The sequence below is a fragment of the Hyla sarda genome, chromosome 6 (assembly GCF_029499605.1).
Source record: "Hyla sarda isolate aHylSar1 chromosome 6, aHylSar1.hap1, whole genome shotgun sequence".
Lineage (NCBI taxonomy): Eukaryota > Metazoa > Chordata > Amphibia > Anura > Hylidae > Hyla > Hyla sarda.
This window is the reverse complement of record NC_079194.1, coordinates 272111798-272136214: the sequence shown is the minus strand read 5'-3', so window position 1 is coordinate 272136214 and position 24417 is coordinate 272111798.

Here is a 24417-nt window from a genome sequence, read left to right as displayed (position 1 = left end):
GACTCGCGGTCAAAGTAATAGAGTCGGGACCTCAGACAGAAGAGACTAGTGTCCCCGCTACAGAATTTCCGGGGCCCGCGCCCCAGCCGCCTGTCCCTTCTCAATCTGCCCCGCCAACACCTTCTTTTAGCCCTTGGACAGCTGACTTACAAGACATTAAACAGGACATTGAACAGTTAGCCAAGGCCTTTAAAGAAATGGCTGTACTGCCAAATCCTTCTAGATCTGCAACACCACCACCGAAGAAGGCTGACCCTTGCCCTGTTGGTCCACCTGGTACCCCCTCCTGTGAGACCACCTGGGAGTCAGAGACCCGTCTGTAGCTATTGTAACAAGAGTGGACACTGGAAGAGCCAATGCTGGGCTTTAAACGGGTGTCCCCTGGGGTCGAGGACCGCACCCCAGGAGTAGAGGCTGAAGGTCCAGAATCAACTAGCGACAAGAAGGGACGGTCTATGTATGTAGCTTCTTGTCCTTATGTACAGGTGATGACTGAAGGTATCCGGTTACAAGCTCTGATAGATACGGGGTCTCAGGTATCCACTATTCCGCAGGGGTTTTTCTATAAGTACTGGGGCCCAGAAAGGTTGTGTGACCCTCAGGAGGTGGAGTTTAGAGTAATTGCAGGGAACGGGAAACCAGTACCCAGGCATGGTTACTGGGAGCCCATGGTGCAGGTGGGAAAACGTGTCAGGAAGGCGGGGTGTGATTGTCACCAATGTTAGGGATCAAGGGGCAGCTGATTTCATTTTAGGCATGAATATTATGAGGCACTGTTTTGATGACATTGTCTGTGCCCTGCATGCATCTCTCCCTCACCTGTCACCCCCAGGCTGGCGAGCTGCCCAACACCACCTCAAAATCCTCCAAGCAGATCAGAAGTTCGTGAATCATCAAGGAGAAATCTGTCGAGTAAGGATTCAAGATATCCGAGCCGTTAGTCTACAGCCACAGACAGAGACAGTTATTTGGTGCCGTGCCCGACCCAGGGTGAAAAATCAAGATTACCAAGCGCTCTTGGAACCCCTTCTATTGGAAGATTGTCCCTTGGTGCGAGCCGCTAGAAGCCTGGTAACCGTACATAATGGGAAGGTTCCAGTGAGACTTATTAACCTCTCTCAAGTTGCGGTCCAACTACCCAAGTATACCCCAGTGGCTACTCTACACCATTTAGATGTCAGAGATGTGGTCTCGAAGTCACAAGTGGTTCAACGAGGACCTGACCAGAATCCTGCGGAACCTTGGTGGAGCCAACTACGGATAGGAGGCGAAGATACCACCAAGGAATAGGTGGAAGGAGTCATCCAAGAAATATCAAGAAGCTTTCAGCAAGTTCTCCACAGACTTTGGCAGGACCACCATGATCAAACATAGGATTCTCACTGGAGGCAATCCACCCATTAAAGAGAGACATCGCCCTGTGGCTCCTTGGATGTATCAGACCATAAAGAAAATGCTCGTGGAGATGAAAGAGGCCGATGTCATCCAGGAAAGCCAGAGTCCTTGGGCTGCACCTTTTGGTTCTGGTGAAGAAAAAAGATGGAACTATCCGCTTTTGCATGGATTACCGGAAGTTGAACAACATAACTCATAAGGATGCCTATCCTCTCCCTTGCATCGAAGAATCCTTGACTGCGTTGGGGTCGGCCGCCTACTTTTCCACGCTGGATCTGACGAGCGGCTACTGGCAGGTGCCAATGGCAGAAGAGGATAGAGAGAAGACCGCATTTGTGACCCCTATGGGTCTCGAGTTCAGAAGTATGCCCTTTGGACTGTGCAATGCACCAGCTACTTTCCAACGCCTAATGGAGCGATGCTTGGGGAATCTTAACTTCCAGAGTGTTCTGTTGTATTTAGATGACGTCATTGTCTATACTCGGACATATCAGGAACACCTGGATCACCTGAAAGAAGTTTTCCAAGTCCTTATCCAACATGGACTCAAGGTTAAGCCTTCCAAATGTCACTTGCTAAAGCCACAAGTGCACTATCTGGGACATGTCGTCAGTGCTCAAGGAGTCCAGCCTGATCCAGACAAAGTGAGCACTGTGAAAGAGTAGCCTACACCCAGGACGGTGCAAGACGTCTGAAGTTTACTGGGGGGGTTTGCTGGATATTACCGGCGCTTCATCCCCCATTTTGCTCAAATTGCTGGACCTTTGACCAAATTACTGAGAGGGACTGCCCGGGATAATTATAATGGGAGGCTTCCCATACAGTGGGCCGAAGAACAAGAAGATGCCTTTCGAGCCCTGAAGTACCTCCTCACGGAACCCCCCATTTTGGCGTATCCTGACTACAGCTTGCCATTCCGTTTATAAACAGACGCTAGCTTTGAAGGTCTGGGGGCGGTCTTATCTCAAGTGCAAGATGGCAAAGAGAGGGTGATTGCCTATGCCAGCCGGCATCTTCGAGGTGCTGAGAAGAATGATGCCAACTATAGCTCCTTCAAGCTGGAGCTTCTGGCCCTGGTCTGGGCCATTACTGAGAAGTTTAAGGACAATCTGGCTGCTACTCCCTTCACGGTCTACACTGATAACAACCCCTTGGCCCATTTGAACACTGCTAAGTTGGGAGCTCTTGAACAGCGTTGGGCCTCTCGGATGGCCAACTATGATTTCAACATTGAGTATTGCAGCGGAAAAAACAATGTTAATGCGGATGTACTTTCTCACATGGCCTCGGGAGAAGCACCTCCTCCTGAAGATGTGTGGTAAGATGTGGAAATGCCTCCCTTCTCCCGAAGGTTCGTGAGCCAGAGTGCTCTAACTGCCCAGGCGGGTGACGGACCTGAATCTCCCAAAGTCCCTGAAGATCTGTCCACCTGGAAGACACTTCAGGATGAAAGCCGGGTTATCGGGGACCTCCTAGACTATTGCCTCCACAAGAAAGTGCCCACTCGGATGCGCAGGGCCCACGGGGACTTCGAATTGAAGCGGTTGTGGCGGCAGAGGAATCGCCTGTTCCTGCACAAGGGGCTGGTTTACCGAAATTCCCTAGACCCAGTTTCCAGAGACCTCATAATCCAGATTGTGGTTCCCAGAAGATATGCAACCATGGTCCTGAATGCCTATCATGATCAATCCGGACACTTCGGGGTCCATAAGACAGAAATCACCGTCAGAAGGAAATTTTACTGGATTGGGATGTGGGGAGACATCGAGAAATGGTGTGCCGAGTGCTCCGTGTGCAACGTGATAAAGAACCCCCGGAGGGACGCAAGAGCCCCTTTGCATCCCATCTGTACAGAAAGGCCAAATCAGATTGTTGCCTTGGATCATGTGAAGCTGGCCCCCACTCGATCTGGATATTGTCATGCTCTAACTATGGTGGATCATTATTCCAAGTGGGTGGTCGTGGTCCCTGTCAAGGATCTTACCGCCAAGACTGCTGCTCAGCTCTTCTATCGACATTGGATCCAACCTCTGGGGTGTCCCGAATCGGTCCTCACGGATCGGGGAACCGCCTTTGAAGCCCAGTTGTTCCAGGAACTTTGCCGGTTGCATGACTGCAAGAAGCTCCGGACAACTGCCTACCATCCCCAAGGGAATTGGCTCTGTGAAAGGATCAATCAAGTGTTCATCCAGATGCTCAGAGCTGCCTCTGTCTCAAAGCACGAAGAGTGGCCTCAGCTGTTGCCTGAACTCCTGGAAATTTACAACAACACTGTCCACTGCTCTACGGGGTATACGCCCTTTTTCCTGATGATGGGCCGACACGGCCAATTGCCAAAGGATCGAACCTTCGGGCTACAGGCACCTTTCAACAATTCTCCTCATGCTTCCCAAGGTTGGGTGTCAGAGCATCAATGAAGAATTGATTAAGCCAAGGACATTGTTGAGAAGAAAATGGGTGAAGTTCATGAACGCCAGCAGAAAAATTATAATCGACATGCTTCGGCTCAGCCCTTGCAGCTTGGAGATAAAGTGTGGCTCAGAAAATATCCTACAACCCGTAAATTGGACTCCTTGTGGGAAACTGAGCAATACACCATTACTGCGGTTCCTTATCCTGAAACGGACGTGTATGAGATACAAAAAGACGGGTTCGAGCCACAGGTGGTTCACCGGAATAGGATAAAAGTGTGCCTGAAAGAAGATATGCTTGGCCCATCTCCTCCTGCTACTTCTACTCCACCTCCACCAAGGCCAATGAGAGAATATGTGCCAGGAGAAGGAATTCATCCCACTATGGATGTTCCTTTGTTCCCATCTCAGCAGCCTACCATGTATTGGCGTATACCGTTCCCAGCCAGCCGCCACTGGTTGTCAGTTGCCCGTAGCTGTTGCTCCCTGTCAACCACCATTGGTTGCTACACCAAACATCAGTCCTGCTCCAGTGACTGCTCCAGATATTGATGCCACTACTTCACTCGTCTTAAGAGAACCCCTCAGTTCAACCGAAGATGTTGCTTCCTTTTCCAGCCCTTCAGCTGGTCCCTCAGGGACTGAAGTTCTTGAAGAATCCTCAAGTGAAGGAACTCCTGATGACTCGGAGGTGGTGTTGCGGCAGTCTCAAAGGACTACACAGGGCAAACTACCCATAAGGTACCAGGACTCACATATAGTACCTGCACACAAAGTACCTTTGATAACCCACTTCAATGCTCTGCCAATCACTTTCCAGTACCCTAGATTACTAACTTAAATGTACTACCTCAAGTTTCTCTAGTACATACATCAAAATAAATATCTCACTTAAGAAAACACTTAGGAATTGTAGCATATTGATACCCAATTCCTGCCACTGTTAGGTACACTTCTTCTTCTCTTTCATTGCGTGTGTGAGATGCTCTGCCTGGCCAGTAGGTGCTCTAGCTAATACAGAATTAAACACGTAATTCTAAGAATAACCTAGTTAGATTGTTTTGAAAGTGCTCTAGGGGTAAGTAGCGTGTAGCCGATAGACCCTAGCAGCCACCCTTACTGTGACCTAGCTTCCGGCTAGCCAGTATAACCTTATGCGTACTTACAGGTAACGTATTGTTGGCAAAGAAATAAAATGTGTGAGATAAAAAAATTGTCTAGTCAGCTTGACGCTAAAGGTATATAGAGCTAAACTAATGTCTAGATAGTCTCATGTATAGAGAGTTATACTAATGTTCAGTTTAGCCCCCAAGAATGTGTAGAGAGCTACTAAAATGTCTTAGGAGCTAGAAACTACATGTCAGATAGCTGCCTAATTGTCTAATAAGCTTAGAATGTATAGTAAGCTTAATGAAAATGTCTAAGAAGCTAGAAATGAAAGGATAGATAGCTTCGTTAATGTCTAGATAGCATTTATGTCTAGATAGCACCAATTTCTAGATAGATTTCTATTGTCTAGTCCAAATACTAGTAAGAGTATCAGAGAATGTAAATGTGTTCAATGTTTACTTAGGATGTATAGCAAATTTATAGATCATCCTGTCCTAGTCCCTCTGTCTTAGGGGACAGGCGTCGAGGTCGACTTATCTTAAGTAAGGGGGTTTGTGGTGCGGCGATAGGCCAGAGAACTACCTCACCATACTAGCCCTAAGCCTGGTGTCACAAACTATAGGGTTAACATTAACCCCTCATTTACCGAAACAACACTCCAACTACCATACACCCCCCAAGGGCTACCACATTTATTTGTCATTAACCCCTTAAGGGTAAATTCACAGGATCTGCTGCATATTTTTGCTGCATACTTTGCAACCCATTAGCTTCAATAGGTAGAAAAAGCAGCTGCAGAAAATATACAGTAGATCCTGCATGTGTGAACGTACCCTAAGTGCTTATTCACATGGACAGATCCGCAGTGTAGTTTACGCTGCGGATCCACGGGCAATGGACCCTACAGTGCTGCCTCCATCTGTGTCTGCTCATAGTGGCAATCCACCGCTACGAGCAGACACGCTTCAAGGTGCATGTTCGCCGTGCGCATGCGCAGTATACTCGCACACATCGCTGCCACTCCTCCTGTTCCCTGAGATAGGCTGAGAGCAGCTGCGATGTCTGCGAGTATACTGCGCATGTGTGAGTCGAACATGCACATCAAAGCATGTCTGTTCATAGCAACGGATTGCTGCTATGAGCAAACACAAATGGAGGCAGCACTGTAGGGTCCATTGTCGGCGGATCCGCACCGTAAAATACGCTGCGGATCCGTCCGTGTAAATGAGCCCTAAAGACATAAGGCATACATGTACGCAAAGTGCCTGCTCCCACTTCCACTCCCTCGGCTAATGCCAGACATCACCAATCATGCTGATGTCCGAATAGGGGTGGGGCAAAGGTGTGGCCAGGGGCCTACTGGAGGCCCTTGCTTTATTTGGTCCGGGGGCCCTGAGTGTTGTCAGTCCGCCCCTGGCTGCATTTTAGTTCAGCCCGCGCACGCTAAGATTGAAGTGTTACCCCACAGTTTCTGCCACCTCCCTGAGGTCCCGCCGGTGGTCTCTGCCTCTGGAGTCTCCCCCAAAGGTACCACCAGTCCACCAGACATGAACTTACTTGCCATTCAGGTACACAGAAAAGCTAGGTGACAATTTCTCATCGAGCTTTTCCATGTTCCTTAAGCAGGCATGCCACTCAGGAGCATGGAAAAGCTAGGTGAGAAATTGTCACCTAGCTTTTCTGGGCTCCTGAATAGCATATCTGCTTACCATAGCTCAGCCTATAGATAGATTTAACTATAACTTTTAGTCAAATCTGTCTATAATAGCTGAGCTATTATAAGCAGATATGCCATTCAGAAGCCATGAAAAGCTAGGTGAAAATTTCTAACCTAGCTTTTTTCATGCTCCTGAATGGCATTTCTGCTTATAAAAGCTCAACTATTATTAGCAGACATGTCATTTAGGAGCATAGACAAACTAGGTGAGAAATTGTCACTTAGCTTTTCTGGGCTTCTGAATGACATATCTGCTTATCATAGCTCAGCTATTATAAATAGATTTACCTATAACTTTTAGTCAAATCTGTATATAATAGCTGAGCTATGATAAGCAGATATGCCATTCAGGAGCTAGGTGACTAGCTTTTTTATGCTCCTGAATGGTATATCTGCTTATAATACAGGGTGGGCCATTTATATGTATACACCTTAATAAAATGGGAATGGTTGGTGATATTAACTTCCTGTTTGTGGCACATTAGTATATGTGAGGGGGGAAACTTTTCAAGATGGGTGGTGACCATAGCGGCCATTTTGAAGTCGGCCATTTTGAATCCAACTTTTGTTTTTTCAAGAGGAAGAGGGTCATGTGACACATCAAACTTATTGGGAATTTCACAAGAAAAACAATGATGTGCTTGGTTTTAACATACCTTTATTATTTCATGAGTTATTTACAAGTTTCTGACCACTTATAGAATGTGTTCAATGTGCTGCCCATTGGGTTGGATTGTCAATGCAACCCTCTTCTCCCACTCTTCACACACTGATAGCAATACCGCAGGAGAAATGCTAGCACAGGCTTCCAGTATCCGTAGTTTCAGGTGCTGCAGAATGGGAAAAAAAACAAAAATTGAAACAGGACCCTCAGTTTACGCAGAAGATTTTGTTCAGTGATGATGAGGCAAACTTTTATGTGAATGGTGAAGTTAACAAACAAAACCACCGCTATTGGTCTGACACTAACCCATATTGGATAGATCCCTCCAAGACTGTTGGGACACAAAAATTGATGGTATGGTGTGGTATATGGTGTACAAAGATAGTGGGGCCATTCTTCATCAATGGAAACCTCAAGGCCACTGGATATGCGAAATTGCTACATGATGATGTGTTTCCCTCTTTATGCACTGAAGCTGGCACGTTCCCTGAGTTTTTCCAGCAAGATGGTGCACCACCACATTATGGGTGTCAGGTCTGAGAATTCCTAGATGAACAGTTTCCTGGAAAGTGGATTGGTCGTCGTGGGCCAGTTGAATGGCCCCCAAGGTCTCCCGATCTAACCCCTTTAGACTTTTATCGTTGGGGTCATCTGAAGGCAATTGTCTATGCTGTGAAGATACGAGATGTGCAGCACCTGAAACTACGGATACTGGAAGCCTGTGCTAGCATTTCTCCTGCGGTGTTGCTATCAGTGTGTGAAGAGTGGGAGAAGAGGGTTGCATTGACAATCCAACACAATGGACAGCACATTGAACACATTTTATAAGTGGTCAGAAACTTTTAAATAACTCATGAAAGAATAACGTTACGTTAAAACCAAGCACATCATTGTTTTTCTTGTGAAATTCCCAATAAGTTTGATGTGTCACATGACCCTCTTCCTATTGAAAAAAACAAAAGTTGGATTCACCACCCATCTTGAAAAGTTTCCCCCTCACATATACTAATGTGCCATTCCCATTTTATTAAGGTGTATCCATATAAATGGCCCACCCTGTACATCAGCTATTATCGACAGCTTTGACTATATGTTATAGGCAAATCTGTCTATAAAAGTTGAGCTATTATAAGCAGATATGCCATTCAGGAGCATGAAAAAAGCTAGGTCAGAAATTGTCACCCAGCTTTTCTCTGCTCCTTATTGCCATTTCTTCTTATATTAGTTAAGCTATTATAGTAATCCGAATATTATACATGGATGACAAAGAGCCTGCACACGACTTACCTCCCGGCTTGAGAAGAGACCATAGAAAAACTAATTATATTGCTAAAATTTCAGGGGGAGTGCCATGGACATGGTCCCTTGAAATGTTTGGGTGCTGATGCTCCAGTTCAAAGTCACACTCACTGTTTATGCAAACTGCTTCAGGTACCTAGAGAAAAAACATAACAGTATGCTGTTTTTAATCAATCCAGGGTACCTGAAAAAAAGAGCTAGGCAAGTCCCGCTAATGGGCTACTTACAATTCCGCCGTTCATCTGAGAGTCTCTGGTGTAGCGCCAACCCGCAGTGGTGGGGTGCTGTCTATGTCTGACTGCTCTCAGCGCTCACTGCCGAAGACTTCCGGCGTCCCACGTCATATACCGGAAGCTCGGCGCTGCGTCACTGGGGCACGCCCGCCTATGACGTCACAGCGGGCGGGTCCTGGTTGTGAGCGCGGTGCACAATTGGACCACGGTAGAGATGAATAGATACAAAGTAATTTCGGCCAGAGGGTAAAAACGGTTACCAAGTATATAAGTAGATACACCCTATTGATGCTTTTATCCTAGGTTATACACTATGAAGGAGACAAATACCTGTCGATAGCTCTGGCAAGAAAACGGGGAAAGGTGCCAGGTGCCTTATTACTATCAGAAGGCACAGGGTCCCTGGATGTCAATTGCACTCTATATTAACCCCGAGAGGTTGCCACTAGCAACGCTGTGAATAACAATAATGTATGTCAAGTTGTTATCCCACACATCCATATAACAAAAAGATTAGTTAATATAAGGAGCTAGGGGAACTTGCATATCGATACAGACCCCAAAAAATAGGATTCATCAGGTAGGTTACGGACTAGACACATGTACCAATCATTGCATATCTGGATGGCGATTGACCTCCAGATATGCTATTAGATGACAAATACTATTCCGTTGCCACTAGCAACAGTAAAAAAATGAATAAATAAATGGAATACCGGTAGTTTAACTATTGTTTTGTTTCTTAATTGTTTCAAAAATGCAAAAAGGACTATTTCACTCTACAGGTTCCTCCTCTCCCCGTTATTCATCCATCTGCGGTGAGTGTGAGGTAGTGAGTGGAGATCCTAGTGGATCTAAAGGCAGTCTCACCGCTAGCAGAGGGTCCACTAGGACAAGTAGGAGGTACGAGAGCGGGCCCGTCCTTTTTAGGACGGCTACCCCCGCCTAGGGACGCAAGTTAGAAATAGGTTAAGATAGGCTCCCTAGGAGCTTACTTACTTACTACTTACTCCCCTCCCCTTCTTCATCATTTAGGGTAGGGGAGAGGTGGACATGATTTTGCACAACCATGTTTGTGTATCCAAAATCCTCAGAACTATATCCCGGTAGGTGTGTCTGGGACAAATTTAAGCAATAGTGTCAACAAACTGGGTCTCCCATTTTTTGCATTTTTGAAACAATTAAGAAAGAAAACAATAGTTACTGTTGCTAGTGGCAACGGAATAGTATTTGTCATCTAATAGCATATCTGGAGGTCAATCGCCATCCAGATATGCAATGATTGGTACATGTGTCTAGTCCGTAACCTACCTGATGAATCCTATTTTTTGGGGTCTGTATCTATATGCAAGTCCCCCTAGCTCCTTATATTAACTAATCTTTTTGTTATATGGATGTGTGGGATAACAACTTGACATACATTATTGTTATTCAAAGCGTTGCTAGTGGCAACCTCTCAGGGTTAATATAGAGTGCGATTGATATCCAGGGACCCTGTGCCTTCTGATAGTAATAAGGCATCTGCCACCTTTCCCTGTTTTCTTGCCAGAGCTATCGACAGGTATTTGTCTCCTTCATAGTGTATAACCTAGGATAAAAGCATCAATAGGGTGTTTCTATTCATATACTTGGTAACCGTTTTTACCCTCTGGACGAAATTACTTTGTATCTATTCATCTCTACCGTGGTCCAATTGTGCGCTGCGCTCACAACCAGGACCTGCCTGCTGTGACGTCATAGGCGGGCGTGCCCCAGTGACGCGGCGCCGGGCTTCCGGTATATGACGTGGGACGCCGGAAGTCTTCGGCAGTGAGCGCTGAGAGCAGTCAGACATAGCTCCCCGCCACTGCGGGTTGGCGCTACACCGGAGACTCTCGGATGAACGGCGGAATTGTAAGTAGCCCATTAGCGGCACTTGCCTAGCTCTTTTTTCAGGTACCCTGGATAGATTAAAAACAGCATACTGTTATATGTTTTCTCTCTAGGTACCTGGAGCAGTTTGCATAAACAGTGAGTGTGACTCTTTGAACTGGAGCATCAGCACCCAAACATTTCAAGGGACCATGTACATGTGTAATGTATTTATTGTGCTGTATTTTCTTTTTAGGTACGCTGTGCTCTGCTGTCCGCCGTCCATTGGAATAGAGGGAGAGCACTAGTATCGGGTGCCCCTCTTATACTTAGAGTATGTGCAGTAGCATATGAGTAAATCCACTCAAATGTGGTGCTTGTTAGTGCTAACCAACTAATTTTAGATTTTGTTGGTGGTGGTATTTATTACACATCACTTTTATTGGTATGTATTAAGATACACCAAAAATTTTAAGTTTTAATGGCACTCCCCCTGAAATTTTAGCAATATAATTCGTTAGTTTTTCTATGGTCTAAGCTATTATAGACAGATTTGCCTATAATTTAATGGAAGTTATCCTTATAGGCTATAAGCAGCAATAGCATCCAGGAACACAGAAAAGCTAGGTGATAATTTCTCACCTAGCTTTTTCATGCTCCTGAATGGCTTATCTGCTTATAATAGCTCAGTTATTTAGCAAAACCTGTGTCAAGGAAGCGTGGTGCAGTTGCCCATAGGCCTCTGAAAAACTAAAGAAATTATCTGATTGGTTGCTATGGGCAACTGCACCAGTGCAATGTGCACAAGTGCAATGTGTAGAAAACCACCAAAAATTGCAAAATTGCATTATTATTTTTTTTTAATTTTCGCCCACTAATATTTTTTTGTGTGTTTCACTGCAGATTTCATGGTAAAATAAGTGATGTCATTGCAAAGTTTAATTGTTGATGCAGCAAACAAGCCCTTGTATGAGTCTGTAGGTGGAAAAACAGCAATGGCATTCAGGAGCATGAAAAAGCTTGGTGACAATTTTTCACCTGGCTTTTCCATGCTCCTGATTGGCATATCTGCTCATAATAGATCTGCTATAAGGCCGATGTGCCTATAAGCAGAAATGCAATTCAGGAACACAGAAAAACTAGGTGACAATTTCCCATTTAGCTTTTTCATGCTCCTCAATGGCGTATCTGCTTATATCAGCTCAGCTATTATAAACAGATATGCCATTCAGGAGCATGAAAAAGCTAGGTGTGAAGACCTTTTCCTTGTTTCTGAATGACATATCTTCTTATAGCTGTACTACTTTATGTGGTGCTGGGTAATTGCTGCACCTAAAATGTTTCCCTACTAATTCTGCAGAAACGATATACATCTGGAAGGAATCGTCACAGCGAAGATATTGCCTGTGAGTCCCACAAAGATATGGCATTATAACCATTTGGGCACTATAGATAGGCGAACAATGGAAAACAAGTTTGGACATTCCGCACATTTGACTAACCGGAGGGCACTAGGACTGCTTGGGAAGTATCGTCTCATAGAAGGCAATGCATTTCCATGTGGTATCCGCAAAAAGAATACGAGTATTCTTTCTGCGGATGCCAGAATCTGAATGTTTGCACAAGAAACATGCCGTGTGAACAGTGCAGCAGCTTCTCATTTAAATCAATGGGACTCTGGCTGCTGTGGGATATTAATGTGGAATTCCCAACGGACATTCTTTGTCATGTGAACATACCCATATAGTGTTTGTATAGAGGGGCCAAGGGTGCCGGATAATTGCAGAAATCTATATATATAAAACTCAACGTGTGTGTGTGTGTGTGTGGGTGTGTATGTATGTATGTATGTATGTATGTATGTATGCGTGTATGTTCCACAAAAACTTCCAAACGACTAAAGATATTAACATGAAACTTGGCACACATGTTACTTATATGTCAACAGCAAACATAGGATAGGTAATTTAACCCTTAGTCACCCATATTTGCCAGGGGCGGGGTTTATGTTTAAAGTCCTATACAAGTCTATGGGAAATATATGCATAACTTCCAAACGGCTAGAGATATTTCGATAATACTTAGTCACATGTTACTTGGTTATATGTCCACTTAAAATATAGGATAGTTAATTTAACCCTTAACTACCCCCATTTTTTGAGGGTCGGGGTTTTTGTTTAAAGTCCCATGCAAATCAATGGAAAATGTATGTTCTCTCATAACTTCTGTACGGCTGGAGATATTTCAATACCTGGTACACATATTACAGGTCGGGATATGAGGACGGGATGGGAGGTCGAGATAGGAGGTTAAGATAGGAGGACAGGATGGTAGGGATAGGAGATCGAGTTAGGAGGTCGGGATATGAGGACGGTATATGAGGTGGAGATAGGAGGACGGGATAAGAGGTTGAGATAGGAGGACGGGATAGAGTTGAGATAGGAGGTTGGGATAGGAGGACGGGATAGGAGGTCGGGATAGGAGGTCGAGATAGGAGGACGGGATAGGAGGTCGAGATAGGAGGACGGGATAGGAGGTCGGGATAGGAGGTCAGGATAGGAGGTCGAGATAGGAGGTCAGGATAGGAGGTCAGGCTACGAGGTCGAGATAGGAGGTCGAGATAGGAGGATGGGATAGGAGGACGGGATAGGAGGTCGACATAGGAGGACGGGATGGGAGGTTGAGATAGGAGGACGGGATAGGAGGTCGGGATAGGAGGTCGTGATAGAAGGTCGAGATAGAAGGTCAAGATAGGAGAACAGGATGGGCGGGATAGGAGGTCGGGATATGAGGACGGGATAGGAGGACGGCATAGGAGGTGGAGATAGGAGGTGGAGATAGGAGATCGGGATAGGAGGCTGGGATAGGAGGTCAAGATAGGAGGACGGGATAGGAGGTTGAGATGGGAGGTCGGGATAGGAGGTCGGCATAGGAGGTGGAGATAGGAGGACGGGATAGGGGGTTTAGATAGGACGGGATAGGGGGTTTAGATAGGAGGACGGGATAGGAGGTCGAGATAGGAGGACGAGATAAGAGGATGGGATAGGAGGTCGAGATAGGAAGACGGGATAGAAGGATGGGATAGGAGGTCGAGATAGGAGGTGGGGATAGGAGGTCGAGATAGGAGGACGGGATAGGAGGTCGGGGTATGAGGACGGGATATGAGGACGGGATATGAGGACGGGATATGGGGTTGGGATATGACAACAATATATGGGGATGGGATTTTAAGTCAAAAGCTTCCTCCTTTGATTTTCCTCCCCAACAAGGATGAGGAAGGAAAAACCGGGCAACGCCGGGTACTCAGCTAGTCTTTTCTATAAAGTTTCTTTTATGGCACTTTATTGGTAATTAAAATTGTTTAAAGTGCATCTGTCATACGTTTTATGAATATGAAATTGCTAGCATAGCCAAAAAAGATGTTCGATACTTTGCATATCTTCATAGATGTTGTTTGATCCTTTATTTTGCTAAACGAAAACATTTTTGTAGGGGTGCATTAAGTGTCAAAGAGGTGTGGCTAGGGTGTGCTGTGCTACAGGGACACAACACTTCTCTGCACCTTCTTTGACACATGCATCCCCTATGCACTGTGAATGGGGATTGTGATGGATGAGCAGTCTGACAGGTTTGAATTCAGACTTGCAGCTTGTGAACCCCAATCCCCATTCACATCACATGCCCTGGTGTTAACCAAAGAAGCAGTGGGCGGGACTTTACATCAGATAGATGTTACAGTCTGGGAGTATAGCAGACCCTCTGCCACGCCTCTGACACTCTGGGCCCCCATAAAAGTGAGTTTTTTTTTTTTTTTATAGCTGAAGAACAGATTCTATAAAGATATGCAAAGTTTTCATACACTATCATATATTCATTTATCCTGGTAAGTTAATGTGCTTAAAACATGTGACGAATGCCCTTTATTTGTGTTAAACAACATTTCTTTCTGTTGCGTTTTTGTTGCATTTTATATATTTCTATAAAAAGGCCCATCAAAATCTTCAGCACCAGGCCCATGATGCTCTCCATCCGGCCTTGGCTGGACTACATCATTATGTTTCATATCTATAAGATATTGTCCCAGGATTTGGTCCAGCATTAACTTTTTGTTGATCTTTGGGTTCGGAATACATTTGTATATATACTTGTTTGTCCCAGCATGTCTCCTGAGGATCCCGATTACCAGCCAGGTAAAACACGTTCGGCATGAAAATTAATCTGATTCTTGATATTTTATAGTTTATTTTCTGTGGAGCTGGGCTGTTGAATAATAAATGTTGCTGGGTGGATTTAGTGGGTGTAACAATTATAAGAACCCTGACCACCTAGTTAATAAGATACACTTATACTGAATATAGTGTTTCTATGGTATCATTCTTTGAACCCATCTTTACTATGTTTGTTGCATATCATGCATTTTATATTACGAGGGGTAATGATAAGTTTTAACTGTTTATAATTAAAGGTTAAGTTTTAGTTACGGTGCTTCAGTGAAATTATTTTTTTGCACTGGGAGCACAGATTGAGATCAGAAAGTTGCCAGGGAATGTTGCAAAGACATTTTTGAAAAGGCTATTCAACCGTGGAGGCAGAGGAACTCCCTGAACAATGGCTCAAAGTCACGTTAGAGGTAACCTCATCTTGCTGTGACTGAGATGACTCCAGTTGCTATCCAGTCCACATTTTCGGCCAAAAAATGCTGTGGCCAGATGTTAGCTGTAAATTAATGAGAAATCGCAAAATTCTTTTTCCACTTGCCGTTTTTCAGTTTGGCATTTTTTTTCTTCCTTTTGGCGTTTTTTCGCCCTTTTTTGGCGTTTTTCCGCTCCTTGGCTGTTTTGCAAAATCCCAGCATGTTGAGCCTATGGCATTTTTTTCCCTGAAATCATGGGGTTTTTCTCCCATAGAAGTTTATGGGAGTAAAAAAAACGCCAAGAAAAACGCCATGTGGGTTTTAACTTTGGTGTTTTTTTTTAGGGATCGCCCGATTATCGGTTTGGCCGATATTATCGGCTGATAATCACGATTTTGGGCATTATCGGTATCGGCAATTACCTTGCCGATATGCCGAAAATGCCCCTCCCCCCCCACCGCACCGCCCCACCTCGCCCCCCCCACCGCACCGCCCCGGCCCCATTGCCTCCCCCGTTCCTGGTTTTATAATTACCTGTTCCCGGGGCCCGGGGTCAACGCTACTTCTGGCTCCTGCTGCGTCCTGCGTTACGATGTGCGAAATGACGAGTGACATGACGCGACATCAACGTCAATGACAGCTCAGGAGGACGCCACCGGAGCCAAATGTAGAGTGGACCCCGGGCCCCGGGAACAGGTAATTATAAAACCGGGAATGGGGGAGGCAATGGGGCCTGGGCAGTGCAGTGCGGTGAGGCGGTAAGGGGCGCGGAGCGGTGCGGCGGTGGGGGGGGGGCGGTGGCGGTGATAGGACTCAGGACCCCCGGAGAGGCAGGGGGAGAGAAGCGGGTGGCGGCGGCGATCTATGGCACCGCAAAAGCCGCTGCAGTTCATTGATTTAAAGCGCCCGCTTTAAATCAATGATCTGCAGCGGTGTGGGGGGGGGGGGGGGGTAAATAGCCGATAACTTATACCGGAATATCGGTATAAGTTATCGGCTATCGGCCATAACCTCCACAGATTATCGGTATCGGCCCTAAAAAAAACGATATCGGTCGATCCCTAGTTTTTTATTTTCTTTTGGACTTTAGCGATCCAAAAAAGTGATGGAGATACCCTTTTTAATAAAATTTCGTAGGGTACCATTAACAAAAAATAATAAAAAAGATGCAGTAGTGATGGAAAAAATTGTATTTAACGAAATGTATCTTTTTTATACCAAAATGTATGTGTGCAAGCATAAATTTTGGTATAAAAAAGATGCATTTAGTTAAATACAATTTTCATTAAATACAATTTTTTCCATCACTACTGTATCTTTTTTATTATTTTAGCCGACAATAACAAAAATGTAGTGTGTGTGTGTGTGTGTGTGTGTGTGTGTTTTTCACTTTTTTTCTTAATTTTTTAGGTGGTACTACTACTCCCAGCATGGAACACACTGTTCCATGGTGGGAGTAGTAGCACCTATATTAATTGACATATTGCTGTGTTTCGATCCTTCTGTATAATGTATAGATGCGGGCGGCCGCTCTTCTATGGTCCCCTGCACTGCCGTATATATACACCTATTCATATTTCTCACAGAGAGCTGTGATTGGCCAGATGATTCGAGCCAATCACAACTCTGTGTGGGAAATATGAATAGGTGTATATATATGTCAGTGCAGGGGACCATAGAAGAGCGGAGCATCTATACAGGAGGATCACAGCGGGTGTAAGGATGACGTCCGCTGTGATCGTTCCTTAACTGCAGGTACTACAGCCCCCAATATGGAGCAGAGTGTGCTCCATGATGGGAGTAGTAGTACCTGCAGTTAAGGAAAGATCGCAGCAAGTGTCACTCCTGACATCCGCTGTGATCGTTCTTTCTATTGTAGAGATGTGGAGCGGCTTTCTCCTGCGCTCCGCATCGCTGCACTATACTCCGACCAGTGATATGAATAGAACATCACTCAATCAAATTTCCCTCAGAGCTGTGATTGGCTGCAACCATCCGGCCAGTCACCACTCTGGGCGGAAAAATACGAATGAGTGATGTTCTATTCACATCACTGGCCGGCCCAGGGTATTGAGAGGAGATGCGAGCGCTGTATAGAGCCGCTCCGCATCCCTGCTATATTATGGAAAATCGCATCGGGTGTCAGGCGATATGTCTATTAGTACAGGTACTACTACTCCCATAATGGAACAGTCTGTTCCATGCTGGGAGTAGTAGTATTACCTAAAAAATGTAAAAAAAAATTGAGAAAAAAAAGTTAAACATACATACACATTTTATTAAAAATAAATTAAAAGTTCATTCTAAAAAATAAAAAATTCCTTAAATACATTTTTTTCCCATCCCTACTACATTAATTATTATTATTTTATTTTTTTTGGCACCCAACACATTTTGAAGAAAACGCCAAAGGGGCCAAAAATACAATTTCAACTCAAATGCAAAAATGCCAGAAATATGTCAGATGCAGGAAATTGCAATTTTTTACTGGCATTTTTTTCAGTGAAAAGTGGAATCCTAGCCTAACACCTGAAACAGACAGAGCAACTGCTGTTACTGCTAAAACCTACATCTTTACTGGCAGATACAGTGATCCCTCAACTTACAATGGCCTCAGCATACAATAGTTTCAAGATACAATGGTCTTTTCTGGACCATTGTTGTCACGATGCCGGCTGGCAGGTAGTGGATCCTCTGTGCCAGAGAGGGATTGGCGTGGACCGTGCTAGAGGATCGGTTCTAAGTCACTACTGGTTTTCACCAGAGCCCGCCGCAAGGCGGGATGGTCTTGCTGCGGCGGTAGTGACCAGGTCGTATCCCCTAGCAACGGCTCAACCTCTCTGGCTGCTGAAGATAGGCGCGGTACAAGGGAGTAGACAGAAGCAAGGTCGGACGTAGCAGAAGGTCGGGGCAGGCAGCAAGGATCGTAGTCAGGGGCAACGGCAGGAGGTCTGGAACACAGGCTAGGAACACACAAGGAACGCTTTCACTGGCACTAAGGCAACAAGATCCGGCGAGGGAGTGAAGGGGAAGTGAGGTGATATAGGGAAGTGCACAGGTGTAAACACTAATTGGAACCACTGCGCCAATCAGCGGCGCAGTGGCCCTTTAAATCGCAGAGACCCGGCGCGCGCGCGCCCTAGGGAGCGGGGCCGCGCGCGCCGGGACAGAACTGACGGAGAGCGAGTCAGGTACGGGAGCCGGGGTGCGCATCGCGAGCGGGCGCTACCCGCATCGCGAATCGCATCCCGGCCAGAGGCGGTATCGCAGCGCCCCGGGCCCGGAGCGCTGCAGTGAGAGGAGTGTAGCGAGCGCTCCGGGGAGGAGCGGGGACCCGGAGCGCTCGGCGTAACAGTACCCCCCCCCTTGGGTCTCCCCCTCTTCTTGGAGCCTGAGAACCTGAGGACCAGACTTTTGTCCAGGATATTGTCCTCAGGTTCCCAGGACCTCTCTTCAGGACCACAACCCTCCCAATCCACTAAAAAGAAGGTTTTCCCTCTGACCTTTTTAGATGCCAAAATTTCCTTGACGGAGAAGATGTCCGAGGAGCCGGAGACAGGAGTGGGGGGAACAGATTTGGGAGAGAAACGGTTAATGATAAGTGGTTTAAGAAGAGAAACATGAAAGGCATTAGGAATACGAAGAGAAGGAGGAAGAAGAAGTTTGTAAGAGACAGGATTAATCTGGCGCAAAATCTTGAAAGGACCAAGATAGCGTGGTCCCAACTTATAGCTAGGGACACGGAAGCGGACATATTTGGCGGAGAGCCATACCTTGTCTCCAGGGGAAAAAATGGGAGGAGCTCTTCTTTTCTTATCCGCGAATCTCTTCATGCGTGAAGAAGCCTGTAAGAGAGAATTTTGGGTCTCTCTCCATATGATGGAGAGATCACGAGAAATTTCATCCACAGCGGGCAGACCAGAGGGCAAGGGGGTAGGGAGGGGGGGAAGAGGGTGACGGCCGTACACCACGAAAAACGGGGATTTGGAGGAAGATTCAGAGATTCTGAAATTATACGAGAATTCGGCCCAAGGTAGAAGATCTGCCCAGTCATCCTGGCGGGAGGAAACAAAATGTCGTAAATAGTCACCCAAGATCTGGTTAATTCTTTCTACTTGTCCATTGGATTGAGGATGGTATGCAGAAGAAAAATTTAATTTAATCTTGAGTTGTTTACAGAGAGCCCTCCAGAATTTAGACACAAATTGGACGCCTCTATCCGAGACGATCTGCGTAGGCAACCCGTGAAGACGAAAAATGTGTACAAAAAATTGTTTAGCCAACTGAGGCGCTGAAGGAAGGCCAGGAAGAGGGATGAAATGTGCCATTTTGGAGAATCGATCAACGACCACCCAAATAACAGTGTTGCCATGGGATGGGGGTAAGTCAGTAATAAAATCCATACCAATCAGAGACCAAGGTTGTTCGGGAACAGGCAGAGGAAGAAGAAAACCAGCGGGCTTCTGGCGAGGAGTCTTATCCCGGGCACAGATAGTGCAGGCTCGCACAAAGTCCACCACATCAGTCTCTAGAGTCGGCCACCAATAGAAGCGAGAGATGAGTTGCACAGATTTCTTGATGCCCGCATGACCTGCGAGATGGGAGGAGTGACCCCATTTGAGGATTCCGAGGCGTTGGCGTGGAGAAACAAAGGTCTTTCCTGGTGGAGTTTGCCTGATGGAGGCTGGAGAAGTGGAAATCAGGCAGTCAGGAGGAATGATGTGTTGAGGAGAGAGTTCAATTTCAGAAGCATCTGAGGAACGAGAGAGAGCATCGGCCCTAATGTTCTTATCAGCAGGCCGAAAGTGAATTTCAAAATTAAATCGGGCAAAGAACAGAGACCACCTGGCCTGACGAGGATTCAGCCGTTGGGCAGACTCGAGGTATGAGAGGTTCTTGTGATCGGTGTAAATAATAACTGGAAATCTTGATCCCTCCAGCAGATGCCTCCATTCCTCAAGTGCTAATTTAATGGCTAGAAGCTCTCGATCCCCGATGGAGTAGTTCCTCTCCGCCGGAGAGAAGGTCCTAGAAAAAAACCCACAAGTAACAGCATGCCCGGAAGAGTTTTTTTGTAGAAGGACAGCTCCAGCTCCCACTGAGGAGGCATCAACCTCCAATAGGAAGGGTTTAGATGGGTCAGGTCTGGAGAGCACGGGAGCCGAAGAGAAGGCGGACTTGAGTCGTTTAAAGGCGTCTTCCGCTTGAGGAGGCCAAGACTTGGGATCGGCATTTTTTTTGGTTAAAGCCACAATAGGAGCCACAATGGTAGAAAAATGTGGAATAAATTGCCTGTAATAATTGGCGAACCCCAAAAAACGTTGGATGGCACGGAGTCCGGAGGGGCGTGGCCAATCTAAGACGGCAGAGAGTTTATCTGGATCCATTTGTAGTCCCTGGCCAGAGACCAAGTATCCTAGAAAAGGAAGAGATTGGCATTCAAACAGACATTTCTCAATTTTAGCATAGAGTTGATTGTCACGAAGTCTCTGAAGAACCATACGGACATGCTGGCGGTGTTCTTCTAGATTGGCCGAAAAAATTAGGATATCATCAAGATATACAACAACACAGGAGTATAACAGATCACGAAAAATTTCATTAACAAAGTCTTGGAAGACAGCAGGGGCGTTGCACAGGCCAAAGGGCATGACTAGATACTCAAAGTGTCCATCTCTGGTGTTAAATGCTGTTTTCCACTCATCCCCCTCTCTGATGCGGATGAGGTTATAGGCGCCTCTTAAGTCCAATTTAGTAAAGATGTGGGCACCTTGGAGGCGATCAAAGAGTTCAGAGATGAGGGGTAAGGGGTAGCGGTTCTTAACCGTGATTTTATTAAGTCCGCGGTAGTCAATGCAAGGACGTAGAGAGCCATCTTTTTTGGACACAAAGAAAAATCCGGCTCCGGCAGGAGAGGAGGATTTACGGATAAAGCCCTTTTTTAGATTCTCCTGGACGTATTCAGACATGGCAAGAGTCTCTGGGACAGAGAGAGGATAAATTCTGCCCCGGGGTGGAGTAGTGCCCGGGAGGAGGTCGATAGGACAATCATAAGGCCTGTGAGGAGGTAGAGTCTCCGCTTGTTTTTTGCAGAAAACATCCGCGAAGTCCATATAGGCCTTAGGGAGACCGGTTACTGGAGGAAGCACAGAGTTACGGCAAGGGTTACTGGGAACCGGTTTTAGACAGTCCTTGGAACAAGAGGGCCCCCAACTCTTGATCTCCCCAGTGGACCAATCCAGGGTTGGGGAATGAAGTTGAAGCCAGGGAAGTCCAAGGAGAATTTCCGAGGTGCAATTGGGGAGGACCAACAGTTCAATCCTCTCGTGATGAGATCCGATGCTCATTAGAAGGGGCTCCGTGCGGAAACGTATGGAACAGTCCAATCTTTCATTGTTTATACAATTGATGTAAAGGGGTCTGGTGAGACTGGTCACTGGGATGTTGAACCTGTTGACGAGAGAGGCCAAAATAAAATTTCCTGCAGATCCGGAGTCTAAGAAGGCCACAGAAGAGAAGGAGAAGGCAGAGGCAGACATCCGCACAGGCACAGTAAGACGTGGAGAAGCAGAGTGGACATCAAGGATTGTCTCACCTTTGTGCGGAGTCAGGGTACGTCTTTCCAGGCGGGGAGGGCGGATAGGACAATCCCTCAGGAAGTGTTCGGTACTAGCACAGTACAGGCAGAGGTTCTCCATGCGGCGTCGTGTCCTCTCTTGAGATGTCAGGCGAGACCGGTCGACCTGCATAGCCTCCACGGCGGGAGGCACAGGAACAGATTGCAGGGAACCAGAGGAGAGAGGAGCCGAGGAGAAGAAACGCCTCGTGCGAACAGAGTCCATATCTTGGCGGAGCTCCTGACGCCTTTCGGAAAAACGCATGTCAATGCGAGTGGCTAGGTGAATAAGTTCATGAAGATTAGCAGGCATTTCTCGTGCGGCCAGAACATCTTTAATGTTGCTGGATAGGCCTTTTTTAAAGGTCGCGCAGAGGGCCTCATTGTTCCAGGATAATTCAGAAGCAAGAGTACGGAATTGTACGGCATACTCGCCAACGGAAGAATTACCCTGGACCAGGTTCAACAGGGCAGTCTCAGCAGAAGAGGCTCGGGCAGGTTCCTCAAAGACACTTCGAATTTCCGAGAAGAAGGAGTGTACAGAGGCAGTGACGGGGTCATTGCGGTCCCAGAGCGGTGTGGCCCAAGCTAGGGCTTTTCCAGACAGCAGGCTGACTACGAAAGCCACCTTAGACCTTTCAGTGGGGAACTGGTCCGACATCATCTCCAAGTGTAATGAACATTGGGAAAGGAAGCCACGGCAAAGCTTAGAGTCCCCATCAAATTTATCCGGCAAGGATAGTCGTAGTCCAGAAGCGGCCACTCGCTGCGGAGGAGGTACAGGAGCTGGCGGAGGAGATGGTTGCTGGAGCTGTGGTAGTAACTGTTGTAGCATAACAGTCAGTTGAGACAGCTGTTGGCCTTGTTGCGCAATCTGTTGTGACTGCTGGGCGACCACCGTGGTGAGGTCAGCGACAACTGGCAGAGGAACTTCAGCGGGATCCATGGCCGGATCTACTGTCACGATGCCGGCTGGCAGGTAGTGGATCCTCTGTGCCAGAGAGGGATTGGCGTGGACCGTGCTAGAGGATCGGTTCTAAGTCACTACTGGTTTTCACCAGAGCCCGCCGCAAGGCGGGATGGTCTTGCTGCGGCGGTAGTGACCAGGTCGTATCCCCTAGCAAAGGCTCAACCTCTCTGGCTGCTGAAGATAGGCGCGGTACAAGGGAGTAGACAGAAGCAAGGTCGGACGTAGCAGAAGGTCGGGGCAGGCAGCAAGGATCGTAGTCAGGGGCAACGGCAGGAGGTCTGGAACACAGGCTAGGAACACACAAGGAACGCTTTCACTGGCACTAAGGCAACAAGATCCGGCGAGGGAGTGAAGGGGAAGTGAGGTGATATAGGGAAGTGCACAGGTGTAAACACTAATTGGAACCACTGCGCCAATCAGCGGCGCAGTGGCCCTTTAAATCGCAGAGACCCGGCGCGCGCGCGCCCTAGGGAGCGGGGCCGCGCGCGCCGGGACAGAACTGACGGAGAGCGAGTCAGGTACGGGAGCCGGGGTGCGCATCGCGAGCGGGCGCTACCCGCATCGCGAATCGCATCCCGGCCAGAGGCGGTATCGCAGCGCCCCGGGCCCGGAGCGCTGCAGTGAGAGGAGTGTAGCGAGCGCTCCGGGGAGGAGCGGGGACCCGGAGCGCTCGGCGTAACAATTGTAAGTTGAAACCAGACTCAACATACAATGCTATGGACAGTCCAGTTCTGTGAAACATGTCAATGAACTGACCAATCAGAATGGGCATTCACTGGTAAAACTCCTGTATTACTGAAGTGTATGCACTGACTGGTGTCTGGTAGCGCCCCCTACAGTACAGGGAGGTATTACATGTTCTGTACTCGTTACCTTTATTACTGAAGTGTATGCACTGACTGGTGTCTGGTAGCGCCCCCTACAGTACAGGGAGGTATTACATGTTCTGTACTCTTTACCTGTATTACTGAAGCGTATGCACTGCCTGGTGTCTGGTAGTGCCCCCTACAGTACAGGGAGGTATTACATGTTCTGTACTCTTTACCTGTATTACTGAAGCGTATGCACTGCCTGGTGTCTGGTAGCGCCCCCTACAGTACAGGGAGGTATTACATGTTCTGTACTCTTTACCTGTACCAGGATTAGCTGCTCTTTTGGACACCAGGTGAGGGCGGCTCCACGTTACTTTTTTAGGACACTGTGTGTACTGTACAGGACCCCGAAGAAGCTCCTATCCTCTACATAGACCAGTGCTTCCCAAGCAGGGTGCCCCCAGCTGTTGCAAAACTACAACTCCCAGCATGCCCAGACAGCCAAAGGCTGTCCGGGCATGCTGGGAGTTGTAGTTTTGCAACAGCTGGAGGCTCCCTGCTTGGGAAACACTGACAAACAGTGATTTGCAGCTCCCAGCAGATCTTTCTTACTTTTATATGTACGATCTTGCTTTATCTGTATTAGTTATCTACTTATTTTTATTTAATTCTCACTTTTTCCTATTTTTGGAAGACGTTTTGGTGC